The sequence below is a fragment of the Triticum aestivum genome, chromosome 5B, assembly GCF_018294505.1.
Source record: "Triticum aestivum cultivar Chinese Spring chromosome 5B, IWGSC CS RefSeq v2.1, whole genome shotgun sequence".
Lineage (NCBI taxonomy): Eukaryota > Viridiplantae > Streptophyta > Magnoliopsida > Poales > Poaceae > Triticum > Triticum aestivum.
The window spans coordinates 328,231,560-328,249,823 of record NC_057807.1 but is presented as its reverse complement, the minus strand read 5'-3'; positions in this window follow the sequence as shown (position 1 = coordinate 328,249,823).

Here is an 18,264-nt window from a genome sequence, read left to right as displayed (position 1 = left end):
ATGTTGTGAAGTACAATTTATCATATCTTTCAATGTATTTCACCTGGCAATCTGGATTTGTGATACGCCTATAACTGTAATGTAACATGTGAGGAAATCTGGTACGGGAAAGTGAGTGTTTTTATGTTTTGCAATAATGTGCTAACGAGGATGCATTTCAAAATGGCTTAATGTGTTGTGGTTCTCTGATTTGTGCCCCTATGAGTAGGAATATAGAGTTTTCAGTGCCCATTTACACTCTTCATGATGTGAACTTCTAATCTGCACATGATAATCATATTTTTCACATTATTGATGTCCTTAATTCTGCAAAGATGTTTATCTTACTAAGAAGCGGGTTGAGGATGATGGCATTTTTTGTTCTTGCTCCCTTTCTTCTGGATCATCAGTTACTTGTGGAAAAGATTGCCAATGCGGGTACTCTCTCTCTCTCTCTCTGTGTGTGTGTGTGTGTGTGTGTGTGTGGCACGCACACACAATTGCGCATATTATAATTGCTTCGTACTCTGTGTAAGTAAATGAAGAAAACATACAAATTGTTCTTAGCTATTTGATTAATGCACTTGTAAAATTCAGTATTGTTGAGAAAAGAACAATTCCGAACCGTTATTTTGTTGGTGCAGGATGCTGTTCTCTTGTTGTTCATCAAACTGTAAATGTGAGAACAACTGTGCCAATAAATCATTCCAGCTCCGACCTTTGTTCAAAACAAAATTGATTAAGGTATGACCTATTCAAGTTTTCATAATTAGTGAGTTTGGAAAAATTAGTCATTTAAGGGGAAAAGTGAGGACTGAGGAGGAACACTGTCCTTGCTATATATGGTCCTATAATGCAATATCTGGATATAATCTATTTTTACTGCACGGGCCTTGAATAGAATGTGTTCTAGTTTCTATGTTGTATCGTAGGGGAACTTTTGGTTCCTTATTTCATAAGATTAGAGGAGCCATATTCATTAAGAGTATTCTTCCAGGTTTTCTAATCTTCAATAATGCAAAGTGTTGAACCGGTATGGGCCCTAGCCCATCAAGATCTGTCTCTTGGGCCCAAGCCCATGAGAGGTGCTGACCTAGAAGAGGAGCCCCTCTTCCCCCTGCCCCAGACAGAGCCGCCACATCCAAGACACACACTCACGCAGGCAACAAGACAGGAGGGGAGGCGCTGTGTGAAGGTACCCTTCTCCCGATTCAACATGGTATCGAGCCAGGCGACGAAGGTGGCGGCGTAGTCCCTCGCTGGAGAGGCGGCGGTGGGGCCCAGCGGGGTCAGGCGAGAAAGGAGGCTCGTGCGTTCGTGAGGCGGCGGGTCTGTTGTGGTGCGCGCGGCGGCGGCTGGGCTGGGCTCGAGGAGCTGCAACGCGGCCGGGAGGGAGCTGCTTCCTCTTGTCCTGCTTCGTGTCCCTGGGGTGGCTAGCTGCGAAGGGGGCGGCCGAGGAGGGCTGCTGCGGGCTGTGCAGGCGGCTGCGGCGGGAAGAAGAGGAGGAGGAGGAAGAAGGCGGCAGCGGATTTGGGCTGCGTGCGAGTCAGGCTGAGGCGGGGAGCTGCTGCTGTTGGTGCTGCTGAACAGAGGAGGATCTGCAGCAGCTGCTGCTGCCTTGTGCTGTTCCTGGGAGCTTGCTGAGCTGCTGGTGCTTTTCGGCTGCTTCTTGGTGCTGCGGCAGAGGAAGAAAGAGTGGTTGCTTGCTGGACTGCTCGTTCTGGAACAGGAAGAGCCTTGGCTGGACCGCTTGTGTACTTTACAGAGATTTTTTTTTCTCTGTGGACTTGCTGTTGTGAGCTTGGTGTTGTGGTGGTGGTGGTGGTGCTCCTTGGAAAAAAAGACTCTCCGAGGCTGAGTTTTGCTGTTGCTGCTCATCCCGCCAAACGATGGCTGAACCAACTGGTCTTGCCGAGGCTTTGGAGAAGCTCGCTAAGATCCTCGCGGAGTCCAACTCTGGGGCCATCGTTCCTCGACAGGAAGTGGCTCAAAAGCTTGAAATGTCGCCCCTGGACATGAAGCTAGAGGGGGCAACAAATTATTTGAGCTGGTCCAGAAGGGCTTTGTGGGCTGTGGAGCAGAAGGAGCTTGATGGATATTTGTTGGGCACCGTTGTAGAACCAAGGGACACGAGTAGTGCAGAGGGCAAGAGGTGGAAGGTCATCCACTCTGTACTTATGGTGTGGTTGTTGAACTCCGTGGTGCCCTCCATTGGACGCTCTGTGGAGGGGCTATCCTCACCTGCTGAGATATGGAAGATTCTGTCCACTCAATACTCTGGCAAGGGCAATGTCATGCTCATTGCTCAGATTGAGGACAAGATTAGGTTGCTGCGTCAAGATGATGGCATGTCAGTGATGACATACGTGGCAGAACTGCAGGCTCTGTGGGCTGACCAGGATAACTGTGATCCCTTGGAACTCTATGATGCGGCTTCAATAGAGTCAGGCCATAAGTGGATGGCACGCAGGCGTGTGCTGAAATTTTTGGCTGGCCTCAAAGGTTGCTTTGATGGCAGGAAGGCTTCCCTGTTGCACCAACCTAGTCTGCCTACCATTCCTGAGGCTATTGCAGCGATGACTCAAGAGGAGGTGCGCCTATCCCTTGAGCATGCAGCCATGAAGGTTGTGCCAGCTTCGACATTTGCAGTCACTGAGCGCATGGAGTGGGGAGATCCCACCAAATGTCATATCTGTGGGGAGGTAGGTCACTGGAAGAGAGAATGTCCAACTCGTGGCAGAGGCAGGGGATATAACAGAGGGGGAGCAGGCAGAGGTAGAAGTGCTCGAGGCAGAGGTGGATACTCAGAGACCTCATGGAGCCAGGCTTCTAGAGGTAGAGGTGGCTACTCAGGACACTCAGGGGGTCAGCGGGCTCACATGGCCGTTGCAGGAGACACTGGGACGTCCAAAGGCAAAGATGTAGATGATGTTGCCTATGGAGACTTTGCTCACTGGGCCTCCACTGATGAAGGTAATCCGGAAAGAGCATCTCTTGCTACTAATGAGAGTGCTCCAGAGTGGGTTCTTGACTCTGGAGCATCTAAGCATGTTGCTAGTAACTCATGTGTGTTCGAATCTTACACTAAGCATCCTCCCTCTCACACGGGCACTATACAAACGGCTGATGGCACAAAACAACCAGTCATCGGGGTTGGTACAGTAAAGTGTACTCCGACCATTTCCCTATCGTCAGTTTTACATGTGCCAGCCTTTCCTGTCAATTTGGTCTCTTTCAGTGCACTCATTGATCAAATGGACTGTCGTGTGATCCTTGACAAGTTCGGTTGCTTGATTCAGGAGCGACAGACGAGCCAGACGGTTGGGACTGGCACCAGGCGTAGGGGGCTCTGGTACATGGACCAGGAGGTGCAGCCGGACTTGGTGTGTGCTGCGACCATGGAGGATAAGGAGAAGCAGGCGATGATCCATCATTGTAGGATGGGGCATGTATCTTTTGATAAGATGAGTAGAATATTTCCGGATGTTATGTGTGGCATAGGCAAAGGCAAGCTGACATGCGATGCTTGTGAATATGCAAAACACACACGGGCCTCATATGTGAGTAAGGGGCTCAGGAGCATATCTCCTTTTATGCTTATTCATTCGGATGTATGGACTAGCCCAGTGGTGTCAATGAATGGGAAGAAGTATTTTGCTACCTTTATTGACTGCTATTCTCGCATGACTTGGATTTACTTGATGCGTCACAAGGATGAGGTGTTTAGCTGTTTTCAGAACTTCCATGCTCTTGTGAAGAACCAGTTTCAGGTACAGGTCAAGGTGCTCAGGACGGACAATGGAACGGAGTATGTGAACAACATTTTTGGGGCTTTCATGGCTGACCATGGGATTCTTCATCAAACTTCATGTCCGGACACCCCCCCTCAGAATGGAGTGGCCGAACGGAAGAATCGTCATGTTCTTGAGGTTGCTCGGTCGTTGATGTTTACCATGAATGTGCCTAAGTTCTTGTGGGATGATGCAGTTATGACAGCCACATACTTGATCAACCGAACACCTTCCAGGATACTTGGCATGAAATCTCCGTCTGAGTTGATCATTGGAGATAATAAGTTTGTTGTTCCCCCAAAGTTGTTTGGCAGTACCTGCTTTGTTCGTGATCACCGACCATCTGTTGGCAAGCTTGATTCTCGGGCAGTGAAGTGTGTCTTTCTGGGATACTCGTCTAGTCAGCAGGGGTATAAATGTTGGTGTCCCTCTGAAAAACGCAGGTTTGTAAGTATGGACGTTACATTCAGGGAGTCTGAGCCATTCTATGGTGAGCCGACTGATCTCAGTCTGTTGTTTGCAGAGCTTGACCACCTACACCCTGTGCATGATGGTCAAGAGGGGGAGAAGGATGTGTCTCATACTCACGGTGATCCTGTGGACATTAACACTGATAATGATGTGCAGGCTCAGGTTCAACCAATAGTGGGTACAATTCCGGTTAGTACCATCACTGATCATGATGTGCGGGCTCATGCCGAGCCAACTGTCGATACACTTAATATTGGTGCTCTCCAGGTTCCTGTTCGGGATCGATGGCAGACGAATACCCTGGTGTACTCTCGGCGGCAACCACAAGTGCAGGGGGAGCAGCAAGGCAGGGAGGCAAGAGTGCAGGGGGAGCAGCAAGGCAGGGAGGCAAGAGTGCAGGGGGAGCAGCAAGGCAGTGAGGCAAGAGTGCAGGGGGAGCAGCAAGGCAGTGAGGCAAGCTCATCTGACACAGTGGAGCTGCCCATTGCATTGCGAAAACCTACACGTGAAGCAGCAAGGAAGGCTCTGCCAAAGGATGATGCTTGTGATGACCTTGATATTGGCAATTTTGTGTCTTACAAGGCTTTGTCACCTTCATATAAGGCGTTTGTTGCCTCTCTGCAAACTGTGTCTATCCCTAGGGATTGGAAGGCTGCAAAGCAAGATCCGAAGTGGCGTGAATCGATGATAGAGGAGTTAGAAGCATTGAAAAAAAACAAGACATGGGTGCTAACCACATTGCCGGCAGGAAAGAAAGCAGTGAGTTGTAAGTGGATTTTTACTGTGAAGCAGAATCCTGAGGGCAAGGTGGAACGGTATAAGGCTAGATTGGTTGCCAGAGGATATAGTCAAACTTATGGAATTGACTATGATGAGACATTTGCTCCAGTTGCAAAGATGAACACGGTACGGGTATTAGTCTCGTGTGCTGCAAACTTTGGGTGGAAATTGCACCAGTTAGATGTCAAGAATGCCTTCTTACATGGTGACTTGAAAGAAGAGGTATACATGGAGATACCGCCAGGTTTTGGCACAGAACAGACTACGGGGAAGGTATGCAGGCTGAAGAAATCCTTGTATGGTCTGAAGCAATCGCCGAGGGCATGGTTTGATAGGTTCAGACGAGCTGTTTGGAATATGGGGTATGGCCAATGTAATGGTGACCACACGGTGTTTTATAGACACACTAATAAGAAGATCACCATTGTTGCAGTGTATGTTGATGATATCATCATCACTGGAGATGATGAGGAGGAAATAAAGAGAGTGAAGGGGTGTCTGAGCAAGGAGTTTGAGGTAAAAGACTTAGGAAATCTAAAGTACTTCCTTGGCATAGAAGTGGCCCGGACAGAGAAGGGAATATCTTTGTGCCAACGAAAATACACCTTGGATCTTTTGAGTGACATGGGCATGATGGGATGTCGTGCAGCCCCTACTCCAATTGAACAAAATCATCAAGTAACAGCACAATCAGGTGAGCTAGTGAATAAGGAAGATTATCAGAAGCTGGTTGGGAGGTTATTGTACTTGTGTCATACTAGGCCTGACATTACGTATGCCGTGGGGGTGGTGAGCAGATACATGCATGAACCAAGGAGAGGGCATCTTGATATTGTTCACAGAATCCTGAGATACTTGAAGGGGACTCCGGGTAAAGGGTTGTGGTTTGCGAAGAGTGGACATCTAGAGGTGGATGGCTATAGTGACTCTGATTGGGCTAGCTGTCAAGATGATAGACGATCAACTTCAGGTTACTGTGTGTTTGTGGGAGGAAATTTGGTGTCATGGAGAAGCAAGAAACAGAATGTTGTGTCTAGATCAACAGCAGAAGCTGAATATAGAGCATTATCTCAAGGATTGTGTGATATGCTCTGGGTGAAGCACCTACTATGCGAGTTGAAACTCTTGAGGAAGGGACCCTTAAGGGTGTGGTGTGACAATCAGTCAGCTATAGCCATTGCTAATAACCCAGTTCAACATGATAGGACGAAGCATGTGGAAATTGATCGCTTCTTCATTAAAGAGAAACTTGATGCTGGGATCATCAGCCTTACTCATGTCAGCTCTGGGCAGCAGTTTGCAGATTGCTTGACAAAGGGACTGGGAACAAAGGACTGTAACTTGGCGTGTGACAAGATGGGGATGATAGATATCTACCACCCATCTTGAGGGGGCGTGTTGAACCGGTATGGGCCCTAGCCCATCAAGATCTGTCTCTTGGGCCCAAGCCCATGAGAGGTGCTGACCTAGAAGAGGAGCCCCTCTTCCCCCTGCCCCAGACAGAGCCGCCACATCCAAGACACACACTCACGCAGGCAACAAGACAGGAGGGGAGGCGCTGTGTGAAGGTACCCTTCTCCCGATTCAACACAAAGTATATAGCGCTGAAACCAACCTACAAATTTCTTCTCACTGTCAAAAGCCCAGCAAGGCAGCAAGGACCTCTACCATCAACTTCATAGAAATACACAGCTTTGGGTCTGCCAACAACTAAATCCTGCATAGGTAAAAATGAACAAACTAAGGTTTGCATTGGAGCAATATAAAATTCTAACAGAAAATATGCTAGGAAAACACAGGTAGGAATGTAATAATTTGAGTGACTGCCCGCGGATTAAAATAGTAGCTAAAATTTCCTAATTTTTGTGGACTTATTTAGTTTCAGTGACCAGGGTGGAGATCTTATATAGTTTTTTTTAGTAGCAGAATAGCGGCTGTGCAGAACAACTATACTGTATCAAGAGCCTATTTTGTCGATGCCAATCAATTACCTCAGAATTGTTTCTTGCCACGGCCCACAGGGGATGGTGCTAGGTCACACAGTTTGTGACAAATAATACTGTCTGTACAATTGTCAACAATGTGAGACTAACAGACGGGCTAACCAAACTTGCCATGTTATTCCTGGTACACTGCTGTCTGGTTGCAAACTTTTAACCTTCCAATAAGACTTGTTAGGACGGCTATAAAACATTAATACAGTGTTAGAGATCACGTATTCTTTAGAACAATTAGCCTTCTCTTAGCTTTCCCTGGAGCGAAACAAGTTTCTTTCCTTGGAGTGAAACAAGTTTCTTTCTTTCTCCTCTCTTGCTTCGTAGATAACTAAATATCACGACGAAGATCACCCCATTGTACATGCCGTAGCTAGCAATCCTCCATATGGCAACAGTATTATCTGTTCTTGGAGCTATTCAATTCACTCATTCCACCCATTTAACAAGCTAAATACTGGCCACACTAATTTAACACCTCCAGACAGTCATTCATGATCTGTTAAGTTTGCTTCGGCATTGCTTCATGCATTATCGGTCTGATTGAAACGGGCACAGTCGGTCATTTCTTTGTTGTTGAATGATAAGCACTCACAAATCTGAAAGATGCTTTGAGAACAGAGATCATAACATACACACACAAAAAGGAAAAAACAGATATTGCCCCTTAAAGAATTAGCCTGTTTTTCCCAAGAGACGTGACAGCTAGCCATGTACATTACATCCATAAAAATGGATAATTTAAAAGTAATAAGAATCATAAGTACTCCCTCCGGCCCATATAATATAAGATGTTATTACAACCAATATATGAGTACATTGGTTGTAATAATATCCTATATTATAGGACAGAGGGAGTATATTACTGAGAAGCTAAGAAGCACGGATACAGAGACACGACAGGGCGGTACGCATATGGGGACACGGGGTACGGCATTTTCTCAAAATAGCCATTCGGGGATACGGCAAGTATATATAAAAAGATAAAAAATGCCATGTAATATACATAGAGTTAAAAATAAAAATAATACATCAAATGGCAAATGCCAGTATTAGTCTATTAGAGAGTTGAGACCAGGCTGCCCTTCACGCTCACCCATGGAAAATTGGCTACTGGCGGTGGCGCTCCCAAATGCCATGCTCCCTGACTGCAAGCAACAATCAAAACACCAGCATCAGCATTCAAGTGAGCGGCAGCTCAACAGCAAGCAGCAATGGCGTGGGCGCATGGGGAAGCAAGCATCAGCAACTCAACATCAAGAAATCGAGCAAAGAGATGAAAAGGTTGAGGAGAGGCTGCTGGGTTACCCGCTTGAGCGTGGTTGCCGTCGGGAGGCAGAGTCCAGGTGGCGGTGGCGGTCAAGTCTGCGGTCGAGTCCAGGAGGCAGTAGCGTTGAGTCCAGGCGGCAGTAGCATCAAGTTGAGGCGACGGCGCATTTGCTGTAGCATGGAGCAGCGTTCCTTTGTGGCGCTATATTGGGCCGAGGCCTTTATTGGGTTTCCCGTGTCCCTAACGTATTCCATACGTGTCCCAGCCATGCCTTTCCTTTTTTTTTCTAATTCGGAAATCAGGGGAAACTGGGGGATACGTGAATCCTGGAGTATCCAGCCGTATCGCTGTGTCCCGCTGAACTAGGACGGCAATTTGGCTGTTTTGTCCGTGTCCATGCTGTGTAGCTGAGAAGGATGGAATAAGGCCGTACAATCTTAACACTCAAGTACTCCAGTATGGCAATCCTCAAAAAAATAGCATATACGATTCTCACTGAACAGAGTCTGCATTGAAACTGAATAGCCCGACTATGAAGCGAAACTTCTATCACCAGCATCTCCCAAACCTGGAATTATGTACATGCGGGGACAAAACAACGATGTTAGTCACTGCTCTGTTTGATCGGTCGCCTGACCTACAGGCCAGATGCATTATATTGAAGAACGGAAACGTTATGTACACATTTTACAGTATAAGCATTGGACAGCAAGAAGTTTAAGACAGTACCCTCTCTCATCTACTTTAAAATCGATCATCCCTGCGTACACATGGAACCTGAAGACCAAAAACAGAGTAAACAACGGGAACCTGCTATACACATATGGCATGGTTTATCTAATCTTACCCAGGGAACTTGTTGCTGAGCTTTTGTAGCACTGGAGGTGCTGCAACAGCTGATACCTGCATCCAGGTGTTAGGTTGATTGAACGAAATAATTGAGAAATAAATACAGAAAAGTTCCATGAACTTAGAACTTAATTTGCTTGCTTGTAACTCCACAACCAATCAACAAGTCAATAGCAGCAACGAGGTCCCACGTAAAGGAATATAAGTTAAACACATAATCATCATATTTATGTGTTAGTATACCAGCCATTCTGCTTTCATGGACCAATCTATAACTTTTATTTCTCTCTTTCATTACTGAAAATAAGCATATTTGAACTCAGCATACAATTTCCTTACATAAACTGCTCAGGTACAGTGACTTCTATTCTTTCTTTCTTGAGGATACTAAAGTAAACGAAATGATTGGTAGCAACATAAAATGGAATATAAAACATACAGCTTAAAGAAAAAAAACCTCCCAATGTTTGAAGTTAGTAATTTTGACAGTACAACTTGAATGAATCAAACCCCTTTCTTGAGGCAGGTGTTTGTGACCTGATCTGCCATACATGGTGCAATTCTGTCTAACAACAACTATATGTGAAGATTTCCCTTGTTAGGTACGCCAATGGGTCTCCCCTGTTTCCTGGTAGAAAATTCCTCTAGTAGGCTTTATTGGTTGGCTGGAATTCTTCCCACAGTTTTTTTTTTCATAGGGTCTATTTCAACCACAGTAGGGTAACCGTGTATTGGGGGATGAACCCTGTGAAGTAGGGGCAGGGATGTTCTTCTCCCTGTTCCCTATCTGGCTTTCCGTGGCCTGTGGTTCGACATAATTAAAACTCACAGCCATTGGTGTGAGCTCCCCAACGCCAAGCCGCCTCAGTTTCCTTGACATCAAGTTTTCATGTCCTTGACTCGTCCGATCATCCTGTTTGTTCTATATGACTCTGCTGAAGTGATGCTCACATGGCAGCCCAAATCCACCACAGCAAGGCCTTTTTCACCCTGCAGGTGCCTTCTGGCCCCTGATATTCTCCCCTCCCAAAACTTGCTGCTGTCAGCACCTCCAACAGTGGCCATGGCTTCCTCTGACCTCCAATTCTTTCCACCACAAGTTCTTGATTCTGGTGAATTGTCATGTTAGTCTGTGCAGCTAACCAGTTACTTGTCCTTATGCGACCTAATTTTTGTTTAGTTGTTAATCTTAGGGGATACAAACATAGGAAAATATGCTTGACCTACCATATTTGGCTATATCCTATACATACATGTTGAATCTGTATGCAGACAACTTCTGCTATATTTGCCTTGTCCACCAGGACCAACTTAACTAAATTTGCGTCATTTTCTTGGTTGTACGTATCCTGATGATTTTACCGTTCAAGACATTTGTTTCTATAGTCAGTTTCACCGTTGCCCTAGGTCAATTTATGATTCTGTGTTGTCTGGTATTGTTTTTCTTTATGATGTTATGTTACATATAATGTTTTCCTACCTACAAGTTATTTTGTATTTCTTTTTGGAACTATATAGAATTCAGAGATTTCTTAGGAACCACATTACTTATCCCTGTACTCCATATTTGAGCTGGCCCTTGTATCTGCATGTTTCATAGAGATTATATGTATGTTAGCAAAATATCCAACATATAGTCACATTCTGTGCACAACTGACCCTGCACCTTAAACCATGGCAAATCCCTTAATGAAACTTTCTTTATCTTGTGGGGCAGTATATTCATTCTTCATGCACTAACACAAACAATACTTCAACACTGAAATACTTCACAATTGGCAAAAATAAATGCGAGGAGGAAAGTATGCTCTTATGTGTTAATAAGTCTACAGAGAATCTAAGGCAAGTGGTTTCATGTTTGATATTTTTTGAAGCGTAGCCAAACATTACTATTTGATGATCGTTTTCTAAGTTCCGTTGGAAGTGGTGCATAAATTTAATTGTTTCATAATACGTTTAATTGTTGCATATACATTCTTTTCACTTCCTAATAGTTCCCTAAAAGACTGTTATATTATTCTAGACAGAGAAATGTGGCTTTGGATTGATAGCCGAGGATGAAATAAAGAAAGGAGAATTTGTTATAGAATATGTAGGAGAAGGTAAGGCTTTGTTGAAATCTATTTTGAGCAAGTAAATGAAATGCAGACAAATGCAAGTATTATATATTATGATGGTTACTCACATAGTACACTGGGTGATCAAACTAATATCCATATATCTTGCATCAATATTGTAGTTATTGATGACAGAACTTGCGAGGAAAGACTATGGAAAATGAAGAGACAACGTTACACTAACTTCTATCTTTGTGAGGTCAGTAGCAATATGGTCATTGATGCAACAAACAAGGGGAACAAGTCCAGATTCATCAATCATAGTTGTGAACCAAACACAGAGATGCAAAAATGGTTAGTTATATTGTATTGCTTATGCTATATCCATGCTGATGACCCTGATATTTGCTACTGGTATCATGTTATTTCAGGACCGTAGATGGAGAGACCCGAGTTGGAATTTTTGCTCTTCGTGACATAGAGAGAGGGGAGGAGCTGACCTATGACTATAAGTATGTTCATTTAGGTTCCTGGTTACTTTATAAGTATTCTTTTTCATTATAAACAAATTTGTTTCGCCCACCTTGCTTTATCGCATTGTGTACACAAAACTGTTGCTGTTTCTAATCTCTGTCCTTATCTACAGATTTGTCCAGTTTGGAGCAGACCAAGATTGTCATTGTGGATCTTCAAACTGCAGAAAAATGGTTGGCACGTCTAAGTCGGTCAACTCATTTGTTCTCCACAATGGTAACTCAGCGAGCTCACAAGATCAGCATGACATGAAGAAAAGAAAGACAACCTCAGATAGTTGTATTGGGGAGATCATCCGTTTATGGGATCGACGGGACAAAATGTATGCCTTCACAACTCCAAATCTGGTTGATGGCGTTAGATGTCCTTTTATCTATCGTTTTCAGTTTCCGCCCGAGTTTAATCCCTTGTCTTTCATTATTCTGCCTTTCAGGTATGTCCCAGCAGTTGTACATGACTATGATGAGTACACTGGAATGCATACCGTGAGTTTTTCAACAGATGATTTTTACATGATATCTAATGAGCAATTTATATATTATTTGTTTTGGTTCAGTTACTGCTTGATGAAGAAACTACTGAAAATTTTGATATGAGAGAGGAAGATTGGGACTTCCTACCGGTATGACATTCTTAGTCACTGAACTGGTTGATTTCATTTGTCTTTTGGAGCTTTTGGGTTCTGTCATACCTTGCTTTATTGGACAACCCATGTGTATTTTCGTAGCTAACTGTAGCCTAAGGGTGTGTTTGTTTGGGCTGCAACTTCTTCGGCTGCAGCTGCAACGGCTCCAGCTGAAAGGAGCGGCTGTAGCTGCTAGCTGCGGCTGAAAGGTTGAAGCTAAGATGTAGTCGTTTGGTAGTTATGTTGTAGCAGCTGCGGCTGATGCTGAAATATGTTGAATGACTAGAATACCCTCAATTGTTCCGTAAATTGGATTTAAGTACTGATTGTATTGTTAGAAGTGTAAATGACACGTTTAACAGCTTTTAAAAAAGGTTGTTTTATCACTGGTTTGAACAGAAAATAGGACAATACAGTCTCCCATTCTACTAATGAGCTTGGTTATACACGGATACACCATCTCCCAATCTTTTTTTTCGATCTGTCTCTCAATCTTAATCAGTGAAATATGAGATTGTGTAGAGTCGGACATTTATTATGTTAAAAAAAAGGCTCAGGAGCAATTTATAAGCAAAGTGCTGTATGTGTCTTTACCAGAATTATCAATATATACCAATATCGTAGCAGACTGGCTTCCTGTTCCAATAACATCATCGGCCAGCAGCAGCACCATATCGGCCACGGACGCAGAAGCACATACGCACGCTGGCATGCTGAGCAAGAACATGCAGGGCACGCAGAGCAGAGCAACTACGCACACTGTCCAGCCGCTGCGCACGCATCCACCGCCGCCGTGCACACTTGCAGATGGATAAGCAGTGGGACGAGGCGTCAGTGCTTTGCTCCAGGAGGCATGCGTGCTGTTGATGCGACGTTCAGGGCAGCGGGCCGGCGACATTGGCGTCGGTGCGGCGTCCGATTCTGGCGGCGACCATGCAGGCGTTCAGCTCGGATACGGGGAACAGCTTGGGGCGGCAACCTCGGGTCTTCGCCGGTGAGGCACATCTCCGGGCGGGAGGGGCAGGGGACCGGCCGACGAGAGGCGCATCCAGGGAAGAGAGGGGTTCAGGCAGGAGAGCATGCGGCGGCGTGATGGGGACGAAAGAAAATAGACGAACCGGTATTGGGGCAATTTCGCAGTAATATGTACTTTCGGGGTGGGGCGGGGGGGGGGGGGGGGGGGGGGGGTTGGCAAAATCGTCTTCGGGTTGTAGGAGCCAGCTGCGGCTGCTAGAAGCTCGTTTTTCTGGCTGCGGCTTCTGGGGCGTTTCCGCGGAGCGCTGCGAAGGAGCCGGGCCGAAAACAGCCCGTTTGTTTGGGCTCCAGCTTTTTTGGGTCAGAAGCTGTAGAAGCTGCTAAAAAGAGCCCAAACGAGGTACTATGACAAGTTACTTGCTAGCTTCTGCTTAACATTTTTTTGAGAAAACGCAAAGTCATGTACTGTATCCCTCCCCTCTCGTAGGCCTGTACTGCTGGCCACCCTTTCTGTGCTGCTTTACATTTGCACCGAAGTCTGTAAAACATAACAACAACAACAACAACAACAAAGCCTTTAGTCCCAAACAAGTTGGGGTAGTCTAGAGGTGAAACCCATAAGATCTCGCAACCAACTCATGGCTCTGGCACATGGATAGCAAGCTTCCACGCACCCCTGTCCATAGCTAGCTCTTTGGTGATACTCCAATCCTTCAGGTCTCTCTTAACGGACTCCTCCCATCTCAAATTCGGTCTACCCCGCCCTCTCTTGACATTCTCCGCATGCTTTAGCCGTCCGCTATGCACTGGAGCTTCTGGAGGCCTGCGCTGAATATGCCCAAACCATCTCAGACGATGTTGGACAAGCTTCTCTTCAATTGGTGCTATCCCAACTCTATCTTGTATATCATCATTCCGGACTCGATCCTTCCTCGTGTGGCCACATATCTATCTCAACATACGCATCTCCGCCACACCTAACTGTTGAACATGTCGCCTTTTAGTCGGCCAACACTCAACGCCATACAACATTGCGGGTCGAACCGCCATCCTGTAGAACTTGCCTTTTAGCTTTTGTGGCACTCTCTTGTCACAGAGAATGCCAGAAGCTTGGTGCCACTTCATCCGTCCGGCTTTGTTCGATGGGTTACATCTTCATCAATACCCCCATCCTCCTGCAACATTGACCCCCAATACCGAAAGGTGTCCTTCTGGGGTACCACCTGGCCATCAAGGCTAACCTCCTCACACCTAGTAGTACTGAAACCGCACATCATGTACTCGGTTTTAGTTCTACTAAGCCTAAACCCTTTCGATTCCAAGGTTTGTCTCCATAACTCTAATTTCCTATTTACCCCCGTCCCACTATCGTCAACTAGCACCACATCATCCGCAAAGAGCATACACCATGAGATATCTCCTTGTATATTCCTTGTGACCTCATCCATCACCAATGCAAAAAGATAAGGGCTCAAAGCTGACCCCTAATGCAGTCCTATCTTAATCGGGAAGTCATCAGTGTCGACATCACTTTTCGAACACTTGTCACAACATTATCGTACATGTCCTTGATGAGGGTAATGTACTTTGTTGGGACTGTGTTTCTCCAAGGCCCACCACATGACATTCCGCGGTATCTTATCATAGGCCTTCTCCAAGTCAATGAACACCATATGCAAGTCCTTCTTTTGCTCCCTATATCTCTCCATAAGTTGTGTACCAAGAAAATGGCTTCCATGGTCGACCTCCCAGGCATGAAACCAAACTGATTTTTGGTCACGCTTGTCATTCTTCTTAAGCGGTGCTCAATGACTCTCTCCCATAGCTTCATTGTATGGCTCATCAGCTTAATTCCACGGTAATTAGTACAACTCTGAACACCCCCCTTGTTCTTAAAGATCGGTACTAATATACTCTGTCTCCATTCTTCTGGCATCTTGTTTGCCCGAAAAATGAGGTTGAAAAGCTTGGTTAGCCATACTATCGCTATGTCCCCGAGACCTTTCCACACCTCAATGGGGATACAATCAGGGCCCATCGCCTTGCCTCCTTTCATCCTTTTAAAAGCCTCCTTGACCTCAGACTCCTGGATTCGCCGCACAAAACGCATGCTGGTCTCATCAAAGGAGTCGTCCAGTTCAATGGTAGAACTCTCATTCTCCCCATTGAACAACTTTCGAAGTACTCCCGCCATCTATGCTTAATCTCCTCGTCCTTCACCAAGAGTTGGCCTGCTCCGTCCTTGATGCATTTGACTCGGCCAATATCCCTCGTCTTCCTCTCTCGGATCTTGGCCATCTTATAGATGTCCCTTTCACCTTCCTTCGCGCCTAACCGTTGGTAGAGGTCCCCATATGCCCGACCCCTTGCTTCACCAACAACTCTCTTTGCGGCCTTCTTCGCCATCTTGTACTTCTCTATGTTGTTTGCACTCCTATCCAGGTATAGGCGTCTGAAGCAATCTTTCTTCTCTTTAATCGCCTTCTGGACATCATCATTCCACCATCAGGTATCCTTATCTTTGCTTCTCCTTCCCCTGGACACTCCAAACTCCTCCGAGGCCACCTTACGAATGCAAGTCGCCATCTTCATCCACACATTGTCCACATCCCCTCCTTCCTCCCAAGGGCCCTCCTTAATGATCCTCTCCTTGAACGCCTGAGCTACCTCCCCCTTGAGCTTCCACCACTTCGTTCTAGCGACTTTGGCACGCTTATCCCGCTGGACACGAATCCGAAAGCGGAAGTCAGCAACCACCAGCTTATGCTGGGGCACAACACTCTTTCCAGGTATCACCTTACAGTCTAGGCACGCACGCCTATCTTCTCTTCCCGAGAGGATGAAATCAATCTGGCTAGAGTGTTGGCCACTACTAAAAGTCACCAGATGTGATTCTCTCTTTCTAAAGAGGGTGTTGGCTACAATCATGTTGTAGGCTAGAGCAAAGCTTAAGACATCTTCTCCTTCTTGATTCCTGATGCCATAGCCAAAGCCCCTATGCGCCCCTTCAAAACCTGTGTTAGATGTACCCACGTGGCCATTGAGGTCTCCTCCTATGAAGAGCTTCTCACCAATCGGTACACTCCTAACCATGTCTTCCAGGCCTTCCCAGAACTCCTTGGTGTTCTCATTGTGGCCTACTTGCGGGGCATACGAGCTGATAACATTGAGAACCAAGTCCTCAACTACCAGCTTGACCAGGATAATCCAGTCCCCACGTCTCTTGACGTCTACCACTCCATACTTGAGGCTCTTGTTGATCAAGATGCCTACGCCATTTCTGTTTGCAGCCTTCCCCGTGTACCACAGCTTGAAGCCGGTATCCTCCACCTCCTTCGCCTTCTGTCCTCTCCATTTGGTTTCTTGGACACAAAGGATATCAACACCTCTCCTCACCGCTGCATCAACTAGCTCCCGAAGCTTCCCTGTCAGAGACCCTACGTTCCAGCTACCTAAGAGAATCCTCCTAGGCTCGGCTAGCTTCCTTACCCTTCGCACTCGTCGAGTCAAATGCGAAGACCCTTGCTCATTTTCCACTACATCCGGGTGCCGATGTAGCGCGCCACTAAGGATGCGACGACCCGATCCTCGCTCACTCGCCACCGTATCCGGATCAAGATACGGCGCACCACCTGGGGGGTGACGGCCCGGCCCTTGCCCATTTTCCACCACACCCGGGCTCCGATGTGGCGCGTCGCTGAGAGGGTTACGCCCCAACGAAAATCTTTTGGGTTTCATCTCCATAAGAGTGGCTGAGTTTTTACGTTGGCTCGCCAAGCCTATCACAACCCTCCTCCTTTACCCGGGCTTGGGACCGGCTATGTTGAGACAACATAGGCGGAGTTGAAGTCTGTAAAACATGATTGGATTTTTTTCTTTGATGTTTAAATAACAGTCGGATTACTCATATTTACATAGGCATAGCACCTTTCCATCCTAGAACTGCATTGAAGGTCGATACAGAGCATTTTCAACTCTCACTTTATTAACATTGTTACGAAACCTGTTTTGGATGGGCTTGTCTCTTGTCCTCTTGTCAGTTGCATCACTTATGCTCGAACTTTGCTTCACTAGTCTTTTGTCACTTGTACTAATGGGGATACGTTTGTCCCAATTGAATTCTAGGTAAGATCAGCAGCATGACTAGTCTTTTCTTAACGATTTATATACATTCTAGCAGGATTCGGGTTGCGATGACCAAGAACTCCATGCTTTGAGTTAATGGTTGATTGGCTGCATTTATTCAAGCATGAGATCCAAATATCTGTAGACTGTTTACTGGCTAAAACTTGCATGGAAGTTTTGAGTTTGATCAGGCTCTGGCATACAGTTATTTTTTTAGCTTCTCCTGATTTGCTCGGCTGTAAATATTTTTGCTTCCTGAAATTGTTAAATAATGGGTTTGCTGTTTGGTTAGAAGGGTTATATTTGATTGAAACTTTGATCATCTTCGGCCCGAGTTAGATGACATTTTAGACAGATGTTGTGGTTTCTAAATAGGTACTGTTTCGTGTTTCCGAGGTAGTGTCTTTGTGAAATGCCTGTAAAAGACAGGATTTCCTACCAGTTTTCTCCGACATCTGCATGCTTTCATTTTTCTGTGTATCTTAGACCCGCATTAGGCTTTTGATCTCATGAAACCATGGGTGCAACAACCTTGTAGAATAAGAGGTGGTTGGTCATGATAATAGAGGCTGGTGGGCTGTGAGTTCGTGCCGTATTAGGAAAGGTCAAAGATCTAAACATCCACTGTATAAGGATAATATGTATCTATGCTTGAGACAAGCTTGAAAAATCAATCTGTTCTCTCATCTCAACCATTGTCTACCCCATCCTCTGTAACCTTGTACCTGGCTATCTTCTGTAGGGTAGTTATCCTGTTATTGATCTAGGTTCACAATGTTTGTGAATTCTGCTGTTTGGGTGGCTATAGAATCAG